The following is a 22,500-nucleotide window of genomic DNA, read 5'->3' as shown; positions in this document are numbered from 1 at the left end:
CAGAGAGCCTCAACTTCTATACCAATTAATTTCATAAAAGATTTTACAGTATAGTTCGGGGCCAGTACATACTGTAATTTATCGGTTCACTTATCGGCAATAAAATACCACATTTTGCGCATATATGGAAAATCCAATAATAATTATCGTTTCTTATTATTCCCAGTAATAGAATTTCATCAAACTATTGCATTTTTTTTAAATCTAGCATATTTACGAGGAATAATAATTCATATACACAAACCAAAGCGAATATGAGAGAGAGAGAGAGAGAGAGAGAGAGAGAGAGAGAGAGAGAGAGAGAGAGAGAGAGAGAGAGAGAGAGAGAGAGAGAGAGAGAGAGGATTTCATCAAACTGTTGCCCTTTAAAAAAATCTAGCATATTTACGACGAATAATTTACACACAAACAAAAACGTGCACAAACACTCAACCATTCACGTCAATTTAACCGTTTAAGATTACACCCCTACTATCTCTTTCCTTGAGCAGCATTATAGTAGTAAGTCCTAAGCCTAACCTCGCCGTTTCCGGTAACCTCAAGGACTCTACAGGTACAATTACCTGGTTAAAATCCTTTTTCAGACTAGCATCACATGCCCTTTTAACTGATAAAACCTGTCATTAACCGAATGACAAATATCTTGCTCTGATACGGGCAGAATTTGCATGGTAGTTTATCAATCTCAACAATTAACGGGGTGGACGAAAAGGATATACTTATCTTTTTGTACATGTTTGTGTGTAAGTGAATGAGAGTAGAACATAACGACTAACACAATCATCATCTTTGATGAATGATTATTAATGTTCCAAAATTACTTTCCTGAAAGGTTTATGATAAATATAAACATACAAATACAGTGATGTGTAATTTTTTTTATATATTATCTAAAATATCTATTATACAGTTTTTAACCCGAAACTATCTTTTAAAGACATGCTTACTATTAATTTTAAGTTCCGGTGAAATTGCTCGAGTTCTGTTGTACCCCCCTAAATTACTACATTTACACTTCGAAAAATGCAAAATGAAATTTAAAATGGGAGATCATCCGTAAATATAAAACTAATCCACCAGTACCAGTAACTGCCTTGTTATGTTGTATCTATGGAACATGGTCAGGTTTTTGAGATGGATGTATAAAAGGTGATTAGTCAAAGTCGTGTCACTGAGGCCAATAAGAAAAGTCAGAGTACTAATAAGTCAAGAAACAATCTTGGAAGCAATGTACAGGAACGTGTCATTAAATATAACCATTTACCCATTGCAGTAACACAGATTGTCGTTTTTTATGACTGATTTCCTTCTTTAAATTCATCTTTCATCTTAAATTAGAAACTAGAGGGGCACTCAGTAGAGCGCAGACCTCCACTGCGGCAGCTTTTTTGTCGATCTTATGCTCAACCTTGACCCTGACCTTTGACCCTAACGTGTATTAATTGGCGTAGATTTACATACGCTCAAATATGAACCAAGTTTGAAGTCTCTGTGACATCGATGTCCAAACTTATGACTGATAACGAGAATTGGACATTTTGTTTGACCGTGACCTTGACCTTAGACCTTCCAAAATTTAATATTTTCCAGCTTTTTTTTCATAACAGTAAATCCCTGCAAGTTTAATCACGATTAAAATTGTGACCAGGAAGCTGTTCACACACACACAAACAGGGGCGGAGGTAATAAAAGGGGGCGAGAAACTATTCGAGCTACACAAACTGCCAAGAAACCGTTGTAGTTAAAGAATATGGAATGAAAGAGTTCATTCAGCTTTCTAACCCGTTTTCTTCTTTACATTCCCATAAACGACAATAATTTTGAGTATTGATAAAACGAGATTTTAACAAGTTTGGCCAGTCTTGACCCGTAAAATAAGGAGCAGCTTATCCTTTACCTAATTTACACGTTACTTTAGAAAACAAGTTTATCAAGGTCTGAGACCCATCTTTCCACACTTTCTTTGAATTCACACTAGCTCGTATATTGTTTTGTTCATTTAAGTCTATATTTTCAGTTACTTCTCGACGTATACTTTACATGTTTTTTTTTTTTAATATAATAACTGCGCTTTTAGTTAAAAAAAAAAAATCACGTTTACTACACAGTGGCTATTCTTTCATTTTACCCCATCGTCTGTCTTCAAAAATAATATTCATCTCCAATATAAAAACACGAGAATCTAAGAAAAATAAAGAAAGAAAGAATGACCATACAAACTAGAGTAAGCTCTTGAAATAGGGATCAAAAGGTCACTGCCATGCAGTAGCTATCAAAGTCTATATATAGACCTTGATAGCTATAAAGGGTTACAGTGAATTGCGCATGACGTATGAAAAACTATGAGTTTAAGCATAACAATTTTGAGACTTCCCGGGAACCATTAATATCATTATTATTATTATTATTATTATTATTATTATTATTATTATTATTATTATTATTATTATTACTATTTGCTAAGCTACAACCCTAGTTGAAAAAGCAAGATGCTATAAGCCCAGTGGCCCCAACAAGTAAAATAACCCAGTGAGGAAAGGAAACAAGGAAAACTTAATATTTTAAGAACAGTTATAACATTAAAATAAATATTTCCTATATAAACTATGAAAAAATTAAAAAAAAACAAGAGGAAGAGAAATTAGATAGAATAGTGTGCTCGAGTGTACCCCCAAGCAAAAAAACTCTAATCCAAGACAATGGAAGACCATTATACAGAGGCTATGGCACTACCCAAGAATTAGGGAACAATGGTTTGATTTCGGAGTGTCCTTCTCTTAGAGAAGCTGCTTACCATAGCTAAAGAGTCTCTTCTACCCTTACCAAGAGGAAAGTAGCCACTGAACAGATACAGTGGAGTAGTTAACCCTTTGGATGAAGAAGAATTTTTTGGTAATCTAAGTGTTGTCAGATGTATGAAGACAGAGGAGAATATGTAAAGAATAGGCCAGACTATATGGTGTATGTGCAGGCAACGGGAAAGTGAATCGTAACCAGAGAGAAGGATCTAATGTAGTACTGTCTGGCCAGTCAAAGGACCCCATAACTCTCTAGAGGTAGTATCTCAATGGGTGGCTGGTGCCCTGTCCAACCTACTACCTACCTACATACGAGCTTAGGCAACAGTTAACAGACACCTGTGGTTTGTTTTTCACGTTCTACCTTTCATTGTGTCCACATATCTATTTCAAGTATACCGCAAGCAGTGTCGAATCCGGTCAAAAAAAAAAAAAAAAAAAAAAAAAAAAAAAAAAAAAAAAAAAAAAAAAAAAAAAAACATCATTTTAACAAGGCTACATATAAGGACAGCTACTATGCCAGGAACATCCCTCTCATGGCCGTCAAAAAAAAAAAGTGTTAAGTCGTGTGAAACTAAGTCTGGAGCACTTACGTTACCCCATTAACTACAGATATGTTAATGACCATGCGATAGGCTCACGATTTTCTTGACTGCACATACAAGGGTATTATGTGTACCTTGATAATCCAGATTCTTCTGGTATCTCTCCCATGGGATACTCTGTGCTTTCTCGGAGCTTGCTTAATTTCATCTAAAGCTCGTTGTTCAGTAATTTTAATATTTATGATAGAGATAAATATAAGGATGATGATGATATACTACTAATTAGATTCTAATGTTAATACAATTCTTTATTTCTGCTATCTGTGGAATCTCTATACGTTCAGATAATTAAATTTTGGAAGAAACCCCTGAACCCAAGTGTTTTCTTGTTAGTTAAATGTGGATGGTGAATTAAAAAAAAAAAAAAAAAACACAAGCGGGGAGATAAAGGTGTATGAGAATTTTTTCGTGTAGTGCAATACAACCGTCTAATATGGAGAAAAAAAAACGCGTAAAATATGTGATGAAACAGGCTCAGAGGTGAAAGCATGGGACAGTATTTGGAAGAACCAAGGACATCTTGAACAGCTTGGAAATGAAAGACAACTGTGTAATTCTAGGAACTCGGGAGCAAATGGGCAGCTGAAAATTTGGTGGATCTAAGATGTGCTATAAGTGGCATATAAATATAAATATTAATATTCTATGCTTGAGCGAGTAAAGATCAATTTCGCTCTAATGCATAATACTGGTTCACGTTTAGTTGATCGTTTATATATATATATATATATATATATATATATATATATATATATATATATATATATATATATATATATATATATATATATATATATATATATATATATATATATATATATATATACATACATATATATATATATATATATATATATATATATATATATATATATATATATATATATATATATATATATATATATATATATGAGCTAGCTGTAAAACTCAGGGAAGTTTTTCTTCAACACGGGATTCATCACAGAAAATATTAAGTTACTATATTATTAATGTACATTTATTTACATTCCATACGCTATTTTAAACGAAAATAATTACCCATCAGTTCTTTCACAGTTCCACTCCATTATCATTATTCTTTCCAATTTCTTTCTCAACGTTTTCCCTCCACCCTAATTCCTTTCTCCATCCCCCTTCGGCTAATAACAGTACTTGGTGGACAGTGTTTGTTCTGTGGCCAGTCGCATCATTAGATGATTACTGGTGGCATGTGGATGCACCCTCTCTCTCTCTCTCTCTCTCTCTCTCTCTCTCTCTCTCTCTCTCTCTCTCTCTCTCTCTCGCGCGTAGGGAGAATTTCAGATATAATAGAAAAATAAAAGATGTTTATTGCATTTTTGTATATACGTTTACCGTTTTGAAAGACTAATTACTACCACTACTCCTGGTTTAGGGTTTAAAGGCCGCTCATAAATGGCGAAGGCAAGGGACAGTGATAGTACCCTAGCTAGCAGGACATTGCCTTAGAAATGGACCATATAATACATAGGATCAGCACAAAAGCACCGATCCACACAAGCACCTATCCACTCAAGCTATGACCAGGGAGGGCAAGGCAATGGCTGCTGATGACTCAGCAGGTAGACCTAAAGGCTCCCCCAAAAGATCTCTTTTGATGAGGCTACAGACACTGTAAGAAACTATTGAACTTGAGCGAGACTTAAACCCTAGTCTGGCAGAACGCCATGCAGTGACGTTTCTAATAGACCACAATGAACCCTGATTTGACATCAATCTTGGGCCGAAAATGTTCTTTGTGTTTTTTAAGGTTTAAGCGCATGAAATTATATGTTAAAAATATTCATCCGATATTCATCTTGCAGCCACGGTTATTTGTTTATTAATATAATGAAGATTATGGGGCATGAGCTTGTACCCTAACAAAACTCACATAGGTCGAAGGACAGTAGCTCCTTTATTATTATTATTATTATTATTATTATTATTATTATTATTATTATTATTATTATTATTACTTGCTGAGCTACAACACTATATGGGAAAGCAGGATGCTATAAGCCCAAGGGCCCCAAAAGGTAAAATAGCCCAGTGAGGAAATGAAACAATTAAAAATGAAATATTTTAAGAACAGTAACAACATTAAAATAAATGTTTCCTATATAAAATATAAAACCTTTAACAAAACAAGAGGAAGAGAAATAAGATGAAATAGTGCGCCCGAATGTACCCTCAAGCAAGAGAACTCTACCCAAGACAGTGGAAGACCATGGTACAGAGGCTATGGCACTACCCAAGACTAGAGAGCAATGGTTTGATTTTGGAGTGTCCTTCTGGAAGAGCTGCTTACCATAGCTAAAGAGTCTCTTCTACCCCTACAAAGATGAAAGTAGCCACTGAACAATTACATTGCAGTAGTTAACCCCTTGGGTGAATAATTGTTAGGTAATCTCCGTGTAGTCAGGAGCATGAGGACAGAGGAGAATCCATATAGAATAGGCCAGACTATTCGGTGTAAGTGTAGGCAAAGGTAAATTGAACCGCAACCAGAGAGAATGATCTAATGTAGTACTGTCTGGCCAGTCAGAGGACCCCATAGTTCTCTAGCGATAGTATCTCAACGGGTGGCTGGTGCCCTAGCCAACCTACTACCTACTAACATCCAGATCTCGGCATTGATAATGTTTCTTTAACTCTGTACGACTCAAAATTCTAGGTGTAAAACTTGATAGCAAATTTACTTTTCAGAAACACATTCGGTCTGTTTCTTCTTCAATTGAGTCTTTTTCCCTGTCGGGGCCCCTGGGCTTATAGCATCCTGTTTTTCCAACTAGAGTTGTAGCTTAGCAAGTAGTAGCAATAATAATAATAATAATAATAATAATAATAATAATAATAATAATAATAATAATATATTTTTAGAAAAAACAACAAAATGAACTTTAAACTTGATAAGCAAATCTTAACGAAACTGACCACTTGTGTGTTAAAAAAAAATAAGAGCATGAGAAAAAAAAAGGCAAAATTCAAATGAAAATCACTACAGTACATCAATAACTAAACATAGAAAACCAAAGGGCTTCCAACCTAGTATATCGGAACTCAAAATATCCATACTAATGAATTAAAAAAGAAAAATACAACTTATTGTAACAAGCTTTCCCTAATATATATTGTCACCAGAAAAGTTTCAATAGTTAGCTATCTTTTACAACTTGGATATGCGAATACTTTTTCCCTCAATTCGCTAAAACCCGGTCGATATGACGGAAATTTTTTTTTCCAAAAAACAAAGTGAGATTCGGCTACTGAAGACCAGACAAGAGAACAATAACGAAACAAAGTAATTTAGTATAAAGGCATTTAAAAATCATCTTTAGGATAGGGTGATCACCGAAAATCTTCAGACTTGCTCAATAAGTTAATTTATTTTTGTGCAATTTACGATGAAACAGACCGTATGTGTTTCTCAGTTTTACAAAAGTAGATTTGCAAATAACAAGCACACCATGTTTTAGCAATCTGTGTTTTATTTAGAACTTCGGTATATTGCTTTTCGTTAGATGTTTGGCCGATCCGACAATATTCTATATACAGAATTTGGTGCAAGGAAAATTTGGGTTACCATCCCCGTTCCCTCCAAAGCACCGACTTTACATTTACAACCGAAGTATTAATGGTCATCGAGGGCAATTATGTGGTAACAAACCTACTTCTCAGAAAAAGGAAATAGAAAGAGTAGGGCAGAACTTCACGGCTTCGAGGACTACTAAAGAATACTGAGTAACACTAAAGTGCAGGAACGAAAACGGCACAAAAGGAATATCACAAGAAATAAAAAAAAAAACTCCAAATTAATATTCTATTATGCACATAAACTGACAACCATATGTCAGAGATGACGTAGTAGGAACTGGTAGATTAGCAAGTGGCAAAGAAAATTTTATAACCGTAATAATAAGAAAGTTAAAGGTTAATCTCTCCAGAAATGAAAACATTATATCGTACAGTACACAAAACCTCCAATAAAGGCACCACACACACGAGTTTTCTAATGGATGTTACCATATAACTGTAAAACCTAATCTTCTGACACACTTCTGGGAAATATTCTTGTTTCAATCATTATTGAGAAGTTTTCAGAAACATTTAAAGAAAAATTAAGAAAAAATCAGGTTCTTAAAGCTGTTTTATATGCAATCAACGAATCACCCGAAATGTCTTCTACACCATTATTCTAGGAGAGACAGAAGTCAGAGAAAGATTGAAAAGATAATGATAATGTTAGTAGACTTATCTGCATACTTGTGGGTAATAAGAGGGTTGTAGAGATTACAGATATAAAGAAAGGAAACGAGTGCAAGTAAGATGAAAAGATCCTTAATGAATAAGGTTTGAAAGAGGAGAAAAAGACCTATGAGGTATAAATGAAAACATGTATGACAAACAAATGAGACATTAAATATGATTCATAAAGAAATCAAGCTTTTAGATGTAAATTTATCAAAAGTCTTGAAAATGTCAAAAACTAACTCAAGATTAAATGGCATGACAAAATATGATTAAACACTTTTTTTTACTTTTATTTTTTTATTCAATACGTTAATTATTTTTCAATTGCTGACCAGCTCAATATCATTAACATATTAGTATTTCTTTTCATTCCATCGATTCAAGAAAGTTTTCTCCACAATGTAATCATCAAAATGTACCATTAAAAATTTAAACATAAGAACACTAATAAAAAATTAAGATCATATCATGAAATCCTAGAATAGGATGGAAAAAAAAAAGTTTACAGTGCATTTGAGGGGCTGATTGAATACGAGATTTCATTCCCTAAAACATAGGCAGAGGATGGATACGATAAAGCATAATTGCTAAGATGGGCTAGATCAAGGGAATCTCTTTGAAGAATGAAACGATGCCCATAATCGTTTGAAAACGTAAAAACCAATACCTGCAGGGGGAGGGGGATGAATGGAGAGTAGGTCTGCTTATAAGAAAAAGGGCAACCATGACTGCCCACTAATGACATACGAAGGACAGCCAGTCACAGCCAGCAGAAAGTAATAAACATAAAAAGAGGTCGGGGGGAGGAGACGGGAGGGGTACCTCAATTGGGTGTTGTAATGGCAGTTATTTATGCCAGTGTTTGTTGTCATGAACGAGCCGCCGCCGCTGCCATCAATAGGGTGAAAGCTATCATCAATGGCTGTGGAAGGCAATGATGAGGCATCTCTGCCCTTCAGGCACTGAGGGAATGGCTCTAAGGCCCACCCCTCTGCTTTTCCTATATTAAAACCACCGTGTCTGGTTATTACAGGTGTTCCGCAGACCTCAAGAATGGAAGAATCTGAGTGAAAATCTTGGTCACTGGAGAAGCCCTTTAGGCATGTAATAGATTTGAGGTTGCCATCAATAGTTACGAAAGTTTTAAATAGGTCATTCATTTACATCTATTTTTCATATGAAATTTTCGACCGCAATATTCGCAATACCGAAATTGATTACGCTTACACATTTCTTCTTTTTCTTTCATTAGATTAAAAATTCAATAAACGAAGAAACAAAAATTGCTATGGTTTTTACTAAAGGTGTCCTTATAAAGACAGAACACGTTCTGGTTTGACTGAGACAAAATTTTATTTTTGGAAACTTAAAAAGACAATGCTTGTAATTAGTGTCCTTCAACCAAACATAAAACTTTACTCGTTGAATATATGTAGTTGTTAAAGCAGCGCATTGCAAGCAAAAATACATTAGATAATTAAAACTCACCACCAAAGGTTCAAGATGTTTCAAATAATAGTGTAAGTTTTTGTAATTTTTAATAGAAATTAGTGAAACTAAATATGCAATCCACTCTTATCTGCGAACCATTTTGCAAATGATAAAGCACATGTTGGAATTCAGATAAAAATAGGGGTATCTTTTACCAGAGAAAAGGGGGAAGGCAGCAATTATATATATATATATATATATATATATATATATATATATATATATATATATATATATAGAGAGAGAGAGAGAGAGAGAGAGAGAGAGAGAGAGAGAGAGAGAGAGAGAGAGAGAGAGAGAGAGAGAGAGAGAAGGCCGCAATTTTATATATATATATATATATATATATATATATATATATATATATATATATATATATATATATATATATATATATATATATATATATATACATATACGTACCCTAACATTTTGACCTTCCAATGAGCAAAGTTCTGGTACAATGTATCTGGTCAGTACTTAAGTGGGTGGCCACCAAGAAATGCCGGGCACTGTGGGTATATAATACCTGTAAAATCCATGGATATTTGCTGAACCTCGGAAGAGTGAAACCTTCTGGAACCACGAGTAGAGAAAAGGGCGCATGGTCAAATATATACAGAAGTTGTGTATAATGAGAGAGAGAGAGAGAGAGAGAGAGAGAGAGAGAGAGAGAGAGAGAGAGAGATTACTTTCACATTACAGTTACTAATGTTCTTGTCGAGTCGTAACCAGGAAAATGAATGCTAAGACTGACACCTTACAAGACCTGAATTTATTACATCAGGTATGTCGTTAAATTTATCGATATCGTGAGCAAATGAAGAAGCAAAATTATTCCACTTTTTCAAACTCTTCCAAGTTAAATATGAATTCTTAAAACGACAACAATTCATAGGAACTCGTTGATCCCTTGCTTTGCTGCATCATAAACATATATCGAAAACAATGATTAATAAACTTTACAATCAGGTCAACCTCTCATCCAAAATTCATAAACTTTTCAAACATAGCAACCAAGATTCGTGGCCGCAATTCAAGTAAACTAGTATTTACTGCTTATTCTATAACGATAAAACAAACAACCTATTCACAAACAAATAAACAAACACACACATATCTATCAATCTCTTTATCTATCTATCTATCTATCTATCTATATATATATATATATATATATATATATATATATATATATATATATATATATATATATATATATATATATATATATATATATGATCAGATGGTCCTATCAGTACTAACTTTTTTATCAGAATCTTGGAGCCTTACTAGAGTCTTAGAACGTACGCTACTTACAACTCAAAGATTTATGGAAAGAATAATAATGGGAATAACAATATGAGTCAGAAAAAGAGCCAACCAAAATAGAGGATATTCTAACAACATGTAAGAAAAGGAAATGCACATTGGCTAGACATGTAATGAGATTGAGAGATAACAGATGGACATTAAGAAAGATAGAATGGGTCCCTAGAGATTGCAAAAGAAGCTGGGGAAGGAAGAGAAGACGATGGATTGACAAACTAAGAAATTATGTGGGTATAAAGTATGTACGTATATATATATATATATATATATATATATATATATATATATATATATATACATATATATATATATATATATATATATATATATATATATATATATATATATATATATATATATATATTACCGATATAATCTTCTTGAGCCCAAAGATATCTCAAAATGCTGTAGCCCACATTACAATAATCTAAAAGTTAAGTATATATGTAGAAATGCTAGTTTCGTTCGCCACTGGACCTCTTCTTATAGCGTGTATTACGAAAACGCTCCAGCGGTGGACGAAACTGTAGAGCATTTCTACAGATATACATATTCTTTTAATTTTCTATATGTGGAATATAACGCTCTCACACACACTATATATATATATATATATATATATATATATATATATATATATATATATATATATATATATATATATATATATATATATATATATATATATATACATACATATATATATATATATATATATATATATATATATATATATATCAGTATATAGCGTCCAGTGTTCATATATCAAAACTTAAAAAAAAAAAAAAGAGAAAACGGGGTAGTGGAATAGAAACAGGAAAATTAAACTGGGCCAAATATTTTTTTTCCAAATTCCTTTTCTAAATTTCTACAATGAATTTCGCCTATTCATATCCATGAGCCAAACCATGTTAGTATAGCCACTAAGGATGTCTAAATCAAGAATAAGATACACACTGGTTTTGATGTCAATGAAGCAACTTCTATAAAAAAATTTCAAAATAACATCTATATAGATATGTTATATAAGAGCAAAATAATTAAAAAAATGAGTGATAATTCCACATGCACATAAAAACAATTCTTAAGTCTACCCGCTAATTCATTTTCTATGGACCGGGGTGGGTTGTGGGGAGAGCTGCACCTCCCCTCACATGGTCCAGTCCACCACATCAAAGCCAGAACACCTTTTTCATGTGACTTGGTTTTTTATACGACGATAATACCAGTACTTGGGAACAATGAGTTTTTCTTGAAATAGCCCTTGCAACCTTCAATTTTTCTTAATCTTTCTATTAACGAAGTTTTCACGCTCGTGCTGTTTTAAGATCTCCGATGGAGTATTTGGTCTCTGGGAGTAACTTTCCTTTTTGTTAATATGTTTCTTTTACATATATTTCCCTTTGGTTAACTGCAAACCTAGAAAATAAAAACTTGACAGGACTACCAGGATGTAAACGAACCACAAACTCTTAATTCAGCTACTTTCTCTCTTTCTTTAGTAACATCATTGTGAAAAAAAAATAAAAAATAAAAACGGAAATATCATTTACTAAACCAGCGTGTGAGCAGAAAGTGATATGTCGTATTCAGTGGCTGACATTTGAATATAGGGTTCGCGAGCGGATGGTCTATGGTAATATCAATTGTCAGTCGTGGCATAACGGCAAACCGCAACTGAAAAATATTCCATTCTATTCCGAGACATAAATTAGACTTATAAAAAACACATACTTAACGTACATACACACATACATACATCTCTCTCTCTCTCTCTCTCTCTCTCTCTCTCTCTCTGTATATATATATATATACATACATATATATATATATATATATATATATATATATATATATATATATATATATATATATATATATATGAATCCACACGAAGAGACAAATATATAAGCGAACGTTATTTTGTGGATATGTTATCCGGAAACATACTATGAAAGCTTCAAGCTTTATGGCTATACTATGCAAAATATGAAATGCGGACGAAATTAAGGAATAAACTCTTAAACTCCTCTAAAAGGTCTGCAGTTGCCTATATACAACGCAGTATTCATACAACCTTTAACAGAAGTGCATGGGCGGTAAACAAGTATTGCAAACCCATCTATATCAAACCAAAATGTTAAACCAGTTCCTAGACAAAATCGGGTACTATATAATTACTTTTTTTCTTAGAACTTAAATCAATTTGACAAAGTCACCAAATTAAGTACGCTGTATTTATGACATCTGGCATTGTACGTTCATTTCGCTGTTGTATTAAAAATAATTACAATTATCATAGTAAAAATAGCATCGATAGTTCTTAAGGAAATGAAATCAATAAAATGAGCATACAGTAAAGAAAACAGCTAAAATTAACATTGACTTAATGAGAAACCGCAATTGTGAGAGATCGAAAGCTTTCAGGCGTCCTGATGTCTAGGAAGACTGACGCCGTAACAATAGCAACAATATATGTCATTGTTACACTGAAGCAAAACGTATACTGAAATATCTTGTCCTTTAAAGATTTACAATTCGGCCCATTGTAAACGATTATGATACAGTCTATGTTACTGACAACGAATAGATTTATTTCACGTGAATTTCTTTCACGTTGTTTTATTCGTGTTTTATGCATTGATATCTAAAATATGGTGTACTTATATTTCATTATGGAGATCACATAATATCACTTATCATACTCTTACAAAAGCCGATCTCGCGAATTTTCCCCCATAAAAAGTGATTTTATCATTTTCTCATGTATCACCATAAAATATGTTTTTGTCACATCTCATGTATAATGCGAGTTCCATTTTTGAGAAACCAAATTACAATAGACTAACCTCCTTTACTTCATTTCTTTATCCCATCTGCTACTTGAATAGGTTGAAAAAGATAATGATAAAAGTATTGTTAGTAACGTTATAATCAATGTGTAAACGCATACAGCCACAATAACTACCAAACAAAAAGTTGTTTTGTTATGAACAATCCAATCAGATAAATGTTTTGCTGGTATTTCAATCATTTGTTACAAAGAAGCATAAGACTGGCATTTTTATATTATAACCTTATTGGCTATAAAGAAAAGATCCTCACGAAAATACACTATCAAATATAAACAAAAAGCTGCAGCTGAAGGCGATAAAAGAAACCGTATTCAGAGCCGCTATTCTGTTTAGAATTGGGGAAAGCTGTCCGAAATTGGAGAAAAGAAAAAGAAAAGTGTCAGAAAACCAAGAAATAGTTTTGTTATAACACGATATAAATAATTTTCTAAGCTTTATAATCAAGTACCAGACAACTAAAAACTATAAATTATCGTGTATCGACAACATAGATTGTGAGATTCGTAGTTCAAATAAAACTATTGAAATTAGTATGATAAATTACAAATGATGGTTCAAGTAATACTTGTTTCTTTTTGGAAATAAAAATGAAAAAATCAGTTGATTTGGAAAGCAGAGAAGGTAGTGTGGCTCAATTACGACGAAAAGTGAAAATCTCTCTTTCTCTCTCTCTCTCTCTCTCTCTCTCTCTCTCTCTCTCTCTCTCTCTCTCTCTCTCTCTCTCTCTCAATTTGATAAGTACACCTAATTTACTTAATAGAAAAAATCTAGATCAGACAGATAAAGAAAAGAAAAAAACAAGTACAAATCCTTGAAATCTAATTCCTGTTCTTCAAATAAATCTTCCGAGCGCGCAAAAAAACCTTGCATGTATTCACGTCAATCACTCTCTCCATACTTTGTGCTACAAGCGTCTACCTGGAAACCCTGCCAGCCGAACATCATGAAAAAGAATACTATTGATACAACTAACAACCATGAACTAAATAAAACATATTTTGAAATGTGATTTGAAAGTGCATCTAATAAGGATGCTTGCAAAACTTTGATTTTGCATAAAAAGGTAAAAATATATAACAAAGCAACTTCTACCAAATTACAATTATAATGATATAAAAGCCACCGCTGTTCAACTTGTGGAAACTGAAAAGTGAAGATGGCATAAAAACCTACGGATATTTATGATTTACAAAAGCCTGCACGTTTAAAGTGTTGAAAACCATCTACAAAATGAACAATTATCCAACCAGAGATTATGGGATCGAAACTCATCCACCAAATTACGAGGATTTGCGACTAAATTATAAACGTTGGTGAAAAAAAAAAAAAAAAATATTTGTATGAGGTTAAATAAATGATCAACGTTGGTAAAAAAAAAGTTATCCTCGGTTAAAGAAATTACCAACATTGGTAAAATAATACTTGTCTTCTATTAAACAAATTATCAACGTTGGTACAAAATAAGAATCATCGGTTAAATCAAATAAATGTTAACATCGTAAAAATATCTTACAATTAATAATTTACAACAGATCTTGAATTTCGGTTGCACTGACACCAGACCTCCTAAAAGGATGCTTCAATTAATTTCACTAATTTTGGGGATTCTTTCCCACTTTTCGTTCCTTTGAGTTTTATAACCTTTCTTTAAAGAGGAGAGCGCATCACTTCCCTTTAGTTGATGTCCCACTATTTTGCCTCAACTTCACTTTTCTTCTTTGTTAATTCCTCCGGGCAGTCGACCCAGAGGCCTCCTTAAGAAAAGACTTGAGAGTACACTCAGGCACACTATTCTATCTTTTTCTATTCCTCTTGTTTTTTGAAGTTTTATATAGTTTATATATGAAAGAACTATTTTAATGTTTTTAATGCTCTTAGAAATATTTCATTTTAATTGCTCATTACATCTCTTGTAGTTTATTTATTTCCTTGTTTCCTTTAATCACTGGGCTATTTTTCCCTGTTGGAGCCCTATGGCTTATAGCATTCTGTTTTTACAATTAGTGTTGGAGCATTAATAATAATAATAATAATAATAATAATAATAATAATAATAATAATAATAATAATAATAATTATTATGGGTCAAAATGTTTTTTTTTTTTTTTTTTTTTTTTTTTTTTTTTTTTTTTTTGCAATGACAGGTGTGCGTTTTGGCTCGTAATGTAATGTATATCTTCTTTCGCACCGTTATCCTTACAGTGAATGTGGGTAACGTCGGTTGCCACATCAGGCATGGTTTTCTACTTTGGCATTTGAGTCATCAACCGCAGGTATTGACAGTAGGCCTATATCTTTTGACTTAATAGTTCAACCGCAAGGCAGCAGTTTCCAGTTATTGGTAGTGGGCTAGCCTTTCGCTAAATATTAAGACTGCAAGGCAAGCAGGACTTAAGGTAGTAGCAGTCTTACCCCCCTAATGTACTGTATGGCTAATATCAAAGGAACTGTTTAAAAAAATGTCAAGAGTTATTCAAAGCTTCACACAATGAAGAATCACTATTCAATGAAACTTATTGTGCTTCTGTAACACTATTTTCTCTGTAACTACCAACGATCGCCGTACATTTGAAGTGTCGTCGTCCAGTCCGTGACCAGCTTCTCTCACCAGTGGTAACACCAGGAAGCAGAATAAACGAATCTTCATTCGAGGTGCGGGACGTCACACTACCTCTCAAACCTCTCTTAAATGACAGCTAAATTTGATGGCTAGTATTCATTTATAACAAATAATAAAAACTCTATATTGTATTTTTTCCGTTTTCTTTGTATCTATACAGGATATTTGTAATAAAGCTGTTTTACTAAAGCTTACCGATATTTCAATAAATAAATAAATTATTTACTTCTTCAAATTCGTAAACAAAAAATAAAACAATAATTTTTTTTATCAGCATAAACTGTGAAAAGAAAGATATATGAAACAGTATACATTTTGGCTTACCTAAGGTTTCAAGTATGCATTTCTTAAAAATACAGGTAATATTACAAAATATCAAGTACTTTTCTCATTACAATCCTATAATTAAATATTCATGCGTGTCAAAGAAGAAAGTTTTTCAGGGCTAAGAAATCTAAGATATAACTAATGGAGGGAAATAGCTTATATATATATATATATATATATATATATAATATATATATATATATATATATATATATATATATATATATACATATACATATATATATATATATAAAACCTGGCTCGACTATATTTTCTGCCTCTGTTATAAAAGATCATGTGCAAAAATGCACATGGAGTCATTTAACCAGTGCTTGAAGAAATTTTTAATGATTTAGATATCAAGAGGTAGGTGTTTTGAATACAATTACCGATTAATGAGAGAGAGAGAGAGAGAGAGAGAGAGAGAGAGAGAGAGAGAGAGAGAGAGAGAGAGAGAGAGAGAGAGAGAGAGAGAGTGTGTGTAAACAAGCACATGCAAAGCTACTACTTTACAGAGTACACTTATATCTGCGTATGAGAGTACAGTCAACTGCATGTCAGTGCTTCTCATTTGAACCCATTGGAACGACTTAAAGCAATTGGGAATGGTGTTTATCAAACCCACATACGCTGAACCAACAAAAGAATGTCAGAAATGTACTCTTTTTTATTTTATTTTTTTTTCTTCTTCATCTTCTCTGATAATAGTTTGATTTGGTGTGTTATGGCGAATGTAATCAACAAGATATAGATAAACCTTTATTTTCGTAAGGATCTTAGAGTGAATATCCAGAAGTTTCTTTTATCTCTTGTAACACGAAAATTGGAAAAAAATCAACTGTCTGTTGGTCAGTCCTAACTCATTGATTCTTAAAAGTAAGTTTTGTACTGACAATGTTTTTTACAAAAACTTTGATCTGTATACAGGTTAAATTTGAATAATTTTACATTGTCTACTTGAACAAATCCGATTTTATTTTGCCTGATAAATCAATATTCACTTCTTGAAACCTATTCAAATATCTAAAACTTATGAAGAAAATTATTTACAATTTCCGTTTATAAGAACTTCAATAAAAAAAATATATATATATATATATATATATATATATATATATATATATATATATATATATATATATATATATATATATAAATAAATAAAAAAATGCTCTAATCAAAGAAGATATCTACTTTATAAATTACAGTCTTACATGATATTTGAGTCATAACTGTAAGTAGAAATGAGGCTAATAAGTTTTCCCAAAATCCTTCCCTACGTGAACATTATAATTTTCATTATTACTTACTAGGTTACAACCTTGGTTGGAAAAGCAGGATGCTATAAGCCCATGGGCTCCGACAGGGAAAAATGGACCAGTGGGGAAAGGAAATAAACAAACTACAACAATCATAAAAAAAAGCAGACCTTAAAGTCATAAAGAAAGGCAAATTAAACTCTTTCACCGTGCTTCATTAACATAATTCCCCTACGTGACTTAAAAGAAACCATTCGACCTCTTTCAGCAGAGTCTGAATCTATTTATATCCCACTTAGCTAAACATGGCGAGTGGGTCATTTAGTTCTCCGGTTTAGCCTAACGATTTAACGGCAAATTAAGTCCGTCTCGCCGTCGTGGCGTTATTCAACACTAATAGGCGTTGGTCAGAGTTAATTTCAGTTCCATTGAATGGTCCTCGACCTGTGAATAGGTGAAAATGGAATGAAAACAGCAAAATTATATCTCGACTGAAAGAAGCGTAAGTGACTCTGACCATGTGGGTTACTTCACACATTTTGTTGGCCAATCAAGTACTCTAACACGGCGAACGAGGGACGCATTCATCACTTGTTTAACGGAATTTGTGTGTGTGCGAGAGAGAGAGAGAGAGAGAGAGAGAGAGAGAGAGAGAGAGAGAGAGAGAGAGAGAGAGAGAGAGAAAGGCCCACGTTTTCAGAGCTATCAATTGAAACATACCAATAACTACATTGTTAAAATGCAGTTAATAAAACATTTCGACCCTGTAAAATTCATGACGACAAACACTAATCAAACTACTTTTTCCCATTTCAATGGTTATTAAGAAATTAAATTTCAGAAACGGTGACAAACAAGCAATATATTCAACTATAAAAAAAAATCATATTTCTAAAAGAAAATAGAATGACCTTGAATAACGAGTAATGAAAGATACACAAAAATGTAACATTTTATTGGGCATATGCGCTTTCCAATTAGAAATGGCTCCAAAGAAAGTCATTCAATACTTAGCAAGTCTCTAAAAGATAAGGATGCTCTAGAGGTCACTTAACGTGGTCGAGAAACCACCAGATACACAATGCAATGGAAAGATTTTTTTTTTTCAGAAAATAGTATTTTCCCCCCATAGGACCGATGCAGGCAAGTCTCGTAAGATTATTAACCATAAAACGCGCGCTCGCACACATACATACATACACACACACACACACACATATATATATATATATATATATATATATATATATATATATATATATATATATATATGTATATACATATATATATATAGATATATATATATATATATATATATATATATATGTATATTTATATATATATATATATATATATATATATATATATATATATATATATATATTTATACGTATATTTATACATATATATATATATATATATATATATATATATATATATATATATATATATTTGTATAATATATATATATATATATATATATATATATATATATATATATATATAATTCATAAATAATATGTAATACTTTAGATATCTACCTATAGCAGATTTTACTTTCTATAACTTGTTTCATATTCATACTTTTGTCTCAGTAAGGACTTATTTACTGGAGGCAACTTAAATTAATAGCCCATGTCATCAAAGCCATTCAATATAAATATGACACAACGAGTATATAAACGCAATAATGTAAAATGTAAGAAAATTATCAAATACTAGTATATTATCTTTTGAGACAAAAATGCGAAACAATATAGCTCAAGTTGACAAAGAAAATTCAAAATATCACAGGTCGCCAACAAGGTTGGGATAAAATGGGATGTTCCGTTTCATCACCAATAAAAAATGGTATATTGTCTTTTTAAGAACCATACTAATATCAATAATTATCATCATAGCTTTTATTCTTTGTTTTGTTACTACTGATACTACTAATAATAACAAATATAATAAATGTTGTTATTATTACTCTGGCCGAATTTATCCCAGTTACTAACAACATTAAAACTCGAACGACAAAAGAAAGCAGGACCTGAAAAGAACAAGTTATACACAGTAAATGAATAATGAATTAATTCTATATCCATCAGAACTATATCTTGAATGCGATCCTTACCTGAGCCCCAGTGCAATCACCCATCGGCGCCTGGCCTTTGACCTCAGACAACTTTTATTACGCATGGCGATGACTTTTCTTTCAAAGAGGATATGTAATGCCGGGAAGGGTGGTTCTGTAAAACAAAAGGAAGGAGAATTCTGTCATTACTATGGTATTTACGACTGACTCTCTCTCTCTCTCTCTCTCTCTCTCTCTCTCTCTCTCTCTCTCTCTCTCTCTCTCTCTCTACATATCCCCGTTCCTTTTATTGCATCAACGTGTATGAGATAACCACACTGGATTGAACGTAATACTAATTACGAATACACGCAAGTTATATAAACAAACCAAGGGTCCATTAATAAAATCTAAGCAAAAAATAAATAAAGCCTAATGTATGGCACCTGGATATGTTTTTGTAAAAAAAAGGAAACCGGCGCACACATAGAACAAACTATTAGAGATAAATATTTTGCAGCAATATCAATCTGGCAACATTTACCAGCATGAGATGTATCTTTCGTATATTTTTCCATAGTGGTATTAAGTGAACAAGGTGAGATATTCCAGAATGATAAATATAACAAATATTAACGTTCCCCCCTAAAACAATAACACAATTAGTTGAAGTATTATCAAGCAAATTCTTTATGATATCTCTGACGACTGCGGTATGGTTCCATCGGCGAAATGACAAAGCCTCTTCTTACCCTCGGAAATCTTGGCTGTTTATTCAATTCAGGATGAGCGTAAAAAGACCGCCCCACATCCTTGCAACAGACTAGTCTCTCACTGTTTGTGTTATGGTTGGAGAAAATTGTTGATTCCAAGAACTGTATAATCTCTTTCCGTGGATGTAATTAATCACTAGTATGTATTTTAGGAGGTTTTCAAATATATATATATATATATATATATATATATATATATATATATATATATATGTGTGTGTGTGTGTGTGTATATATATACACATTATATATATATATATATATATATATATGTATGTGCGCGCGTGTGTGTGTACATAACAACGACAGCAAATGCTATCCTTTCTTATGCATTGCAGGATAAAGGCCTCAGGCATGTCAATTCATGTCCTGGGTTTGGCTACTTTTCCTCACCACACTAGCCCGTACGGATTGGTGATGGTGGGAAATTTTCATCTGACCACTTACAGCAAGCCATCCTAGTAAGGGTGGCCATGAATAGTACAGTTTGCTAATCATGGCGATACGTAAACCCTTTCACCATGTTAAGGTATCCCCACTCAGAAAGGTACTCTTTTCCAGCACAAGGACTTCCACAAGTATACATGGACTTCACGATGTGGCAATTAAGAAAATCAAATAGATCACATAGCCATTGATAGGGAGAGAAGGAGGACCCCGAGAAATGAAAGAAGCTGTAGAGGTGCAGATATTGGTATCGATCACCAGCTCCTCATTGCCACATTGAAATTAAAACTGAAAGCACCCAACAAAAATGTAGAGAGAATACCTAGGTTTGATACAACTAAGCTTCTAGAAGATGAACATCAAAAGAAATGGATCTGTTATAACAACAGAAGATGAAGAGAGGCTATGTTTGATAAAACACTCTAGTGAGGTCATGAATAGGATATGTGAAGGGAATAATTTGATGAAGGTAATGAAGACCTTGATATGCCCATGAATGAATTCATTGTATTTAAAGTCGAAGCTATCATTAAAAACTCAGGAGATGAAAAGCCCCTGGATACGATGGAATGACTGCTGAGATGATAGGCCTAATGGCTGAAAATGAAATGACCCACATAATACTTATAAGATTATCTTGTAGAATGTGGCATGAAGAAGCAAACCTGATGACTGGGAGTTAAGTGTGTTGGTAAAAAAAAAAAGAAAAAAAAAAGGGAGACCTGACTGATTGCAATAATTACAGAGGCATCACACTTACGTCAATTGTCATGAAAATATATTGTATGCCTATTCTAAAGAGACTACAGTATAGAGAAATACTGATTAAAAACTGAGGGATGAATATGCATGATTTAGAAAAGGTAGAAGTTGTACTCGCCAAATTTTCGTTTTGAGACATACAGCAATGCGTAAATATAGAAATCCACTTTTGGTGGAATTTGTGAGATATTAAATAACCTTTGATAGTGTGCACCGGCCAAATTTGTGAAGAGTCCTGTTTTATTTTAGAATTCTTCTTGTATGTGTGAATTTGATTAAGTCTATTCATGAGCATAGTAAGTGCAAAGTTAATGTTAGTGGAGTCCAAGCGAATGTGTTGTCACCTATGTTGTTTATCCTCCTCATGGATTTTTCAATGCATAGAACAGATGGAGATGGTGAAGAAGGATTGGACTGGATTGGTAATACGAAATTAGCTGACTTACATTATACTGATTATGGTGTCCTTATTAGCAGAACACCGCAGGATTTGCAAAGCTTGCTTATCAGAATGCATGGAATTCCATAGGAGGTCGGGTTCAAGATAAATAGAAAGACATGATGAGAACGGGATATACAATGGAAGATGAAATATCATGGGAAGGAGAAAGGATTAATAAGGTAGAATCTTTTAACTATTTAGGAACTATGATCTCTAATACAGGATCTTTAGTATTAGAGTTTAAGTGAAAAATTGAAAAAAAAAGGAAATCAGACAATGGTTAGGTTAAATAGAATTTGGAAATCAAATCGCCTGAAATTATATATAAAAATTAGGCAATACATCAGTTTAGCGAGATCTGTGTTGCTGTATGGACATGAGTCATGGTATGCCAATGAAACAATCTCCAACAGGTTGCAAGACAGGATTAGAAATGAAATTATAAGAGAGATTACTTGAGTGCCATATATGGATGAGAT

At 32.8% G+C, this 22,500-nt stretch overlaps 1 long non-coding RNA gene across 1 annotated transcript in view; it reads right to left on the bottom strand.

Moving 5' to 3' along the window:
- LOC137644697 (uncharacterized) overlaps positions 1 to 22,500 on the bottom strand; it is a 306,181-nt gene that overhangs the window by 74,310 nt on the left and 209,371 nt on the right. The window contains exon 4 of the long non-coding RNA XR_011045181.1: positions 19,658 to 19,772. This is a non-coding gene — a long non-coding RNA (uncharacterized lncRNA). The remainder of the gene's footprint in view (positions 1 to 19,657; positions 19,773 to 22,500) is intronic.

The sequence above is a fragment of the Palaemon carinicauda genome, chromosome 1, assembly GCF_036898095.1.
Source record: "Palaemon carinicauda isolate YSFRI2023 chromosome 1, ASM3689809v2, whole genome shotgun sequence".
In the NCBI taxonomy this organism is placed as follows: Eukaryota; Metazoa; Arthropoda; class Malacostraca; order Decapoda; family Palaemonidae; genus Palaemon; species Palaemon carinicauda.
Note: the sequence above shows the minus strand (reverse complement) of the source record. Positions and strands in the feature narration are given on the sequence as shown.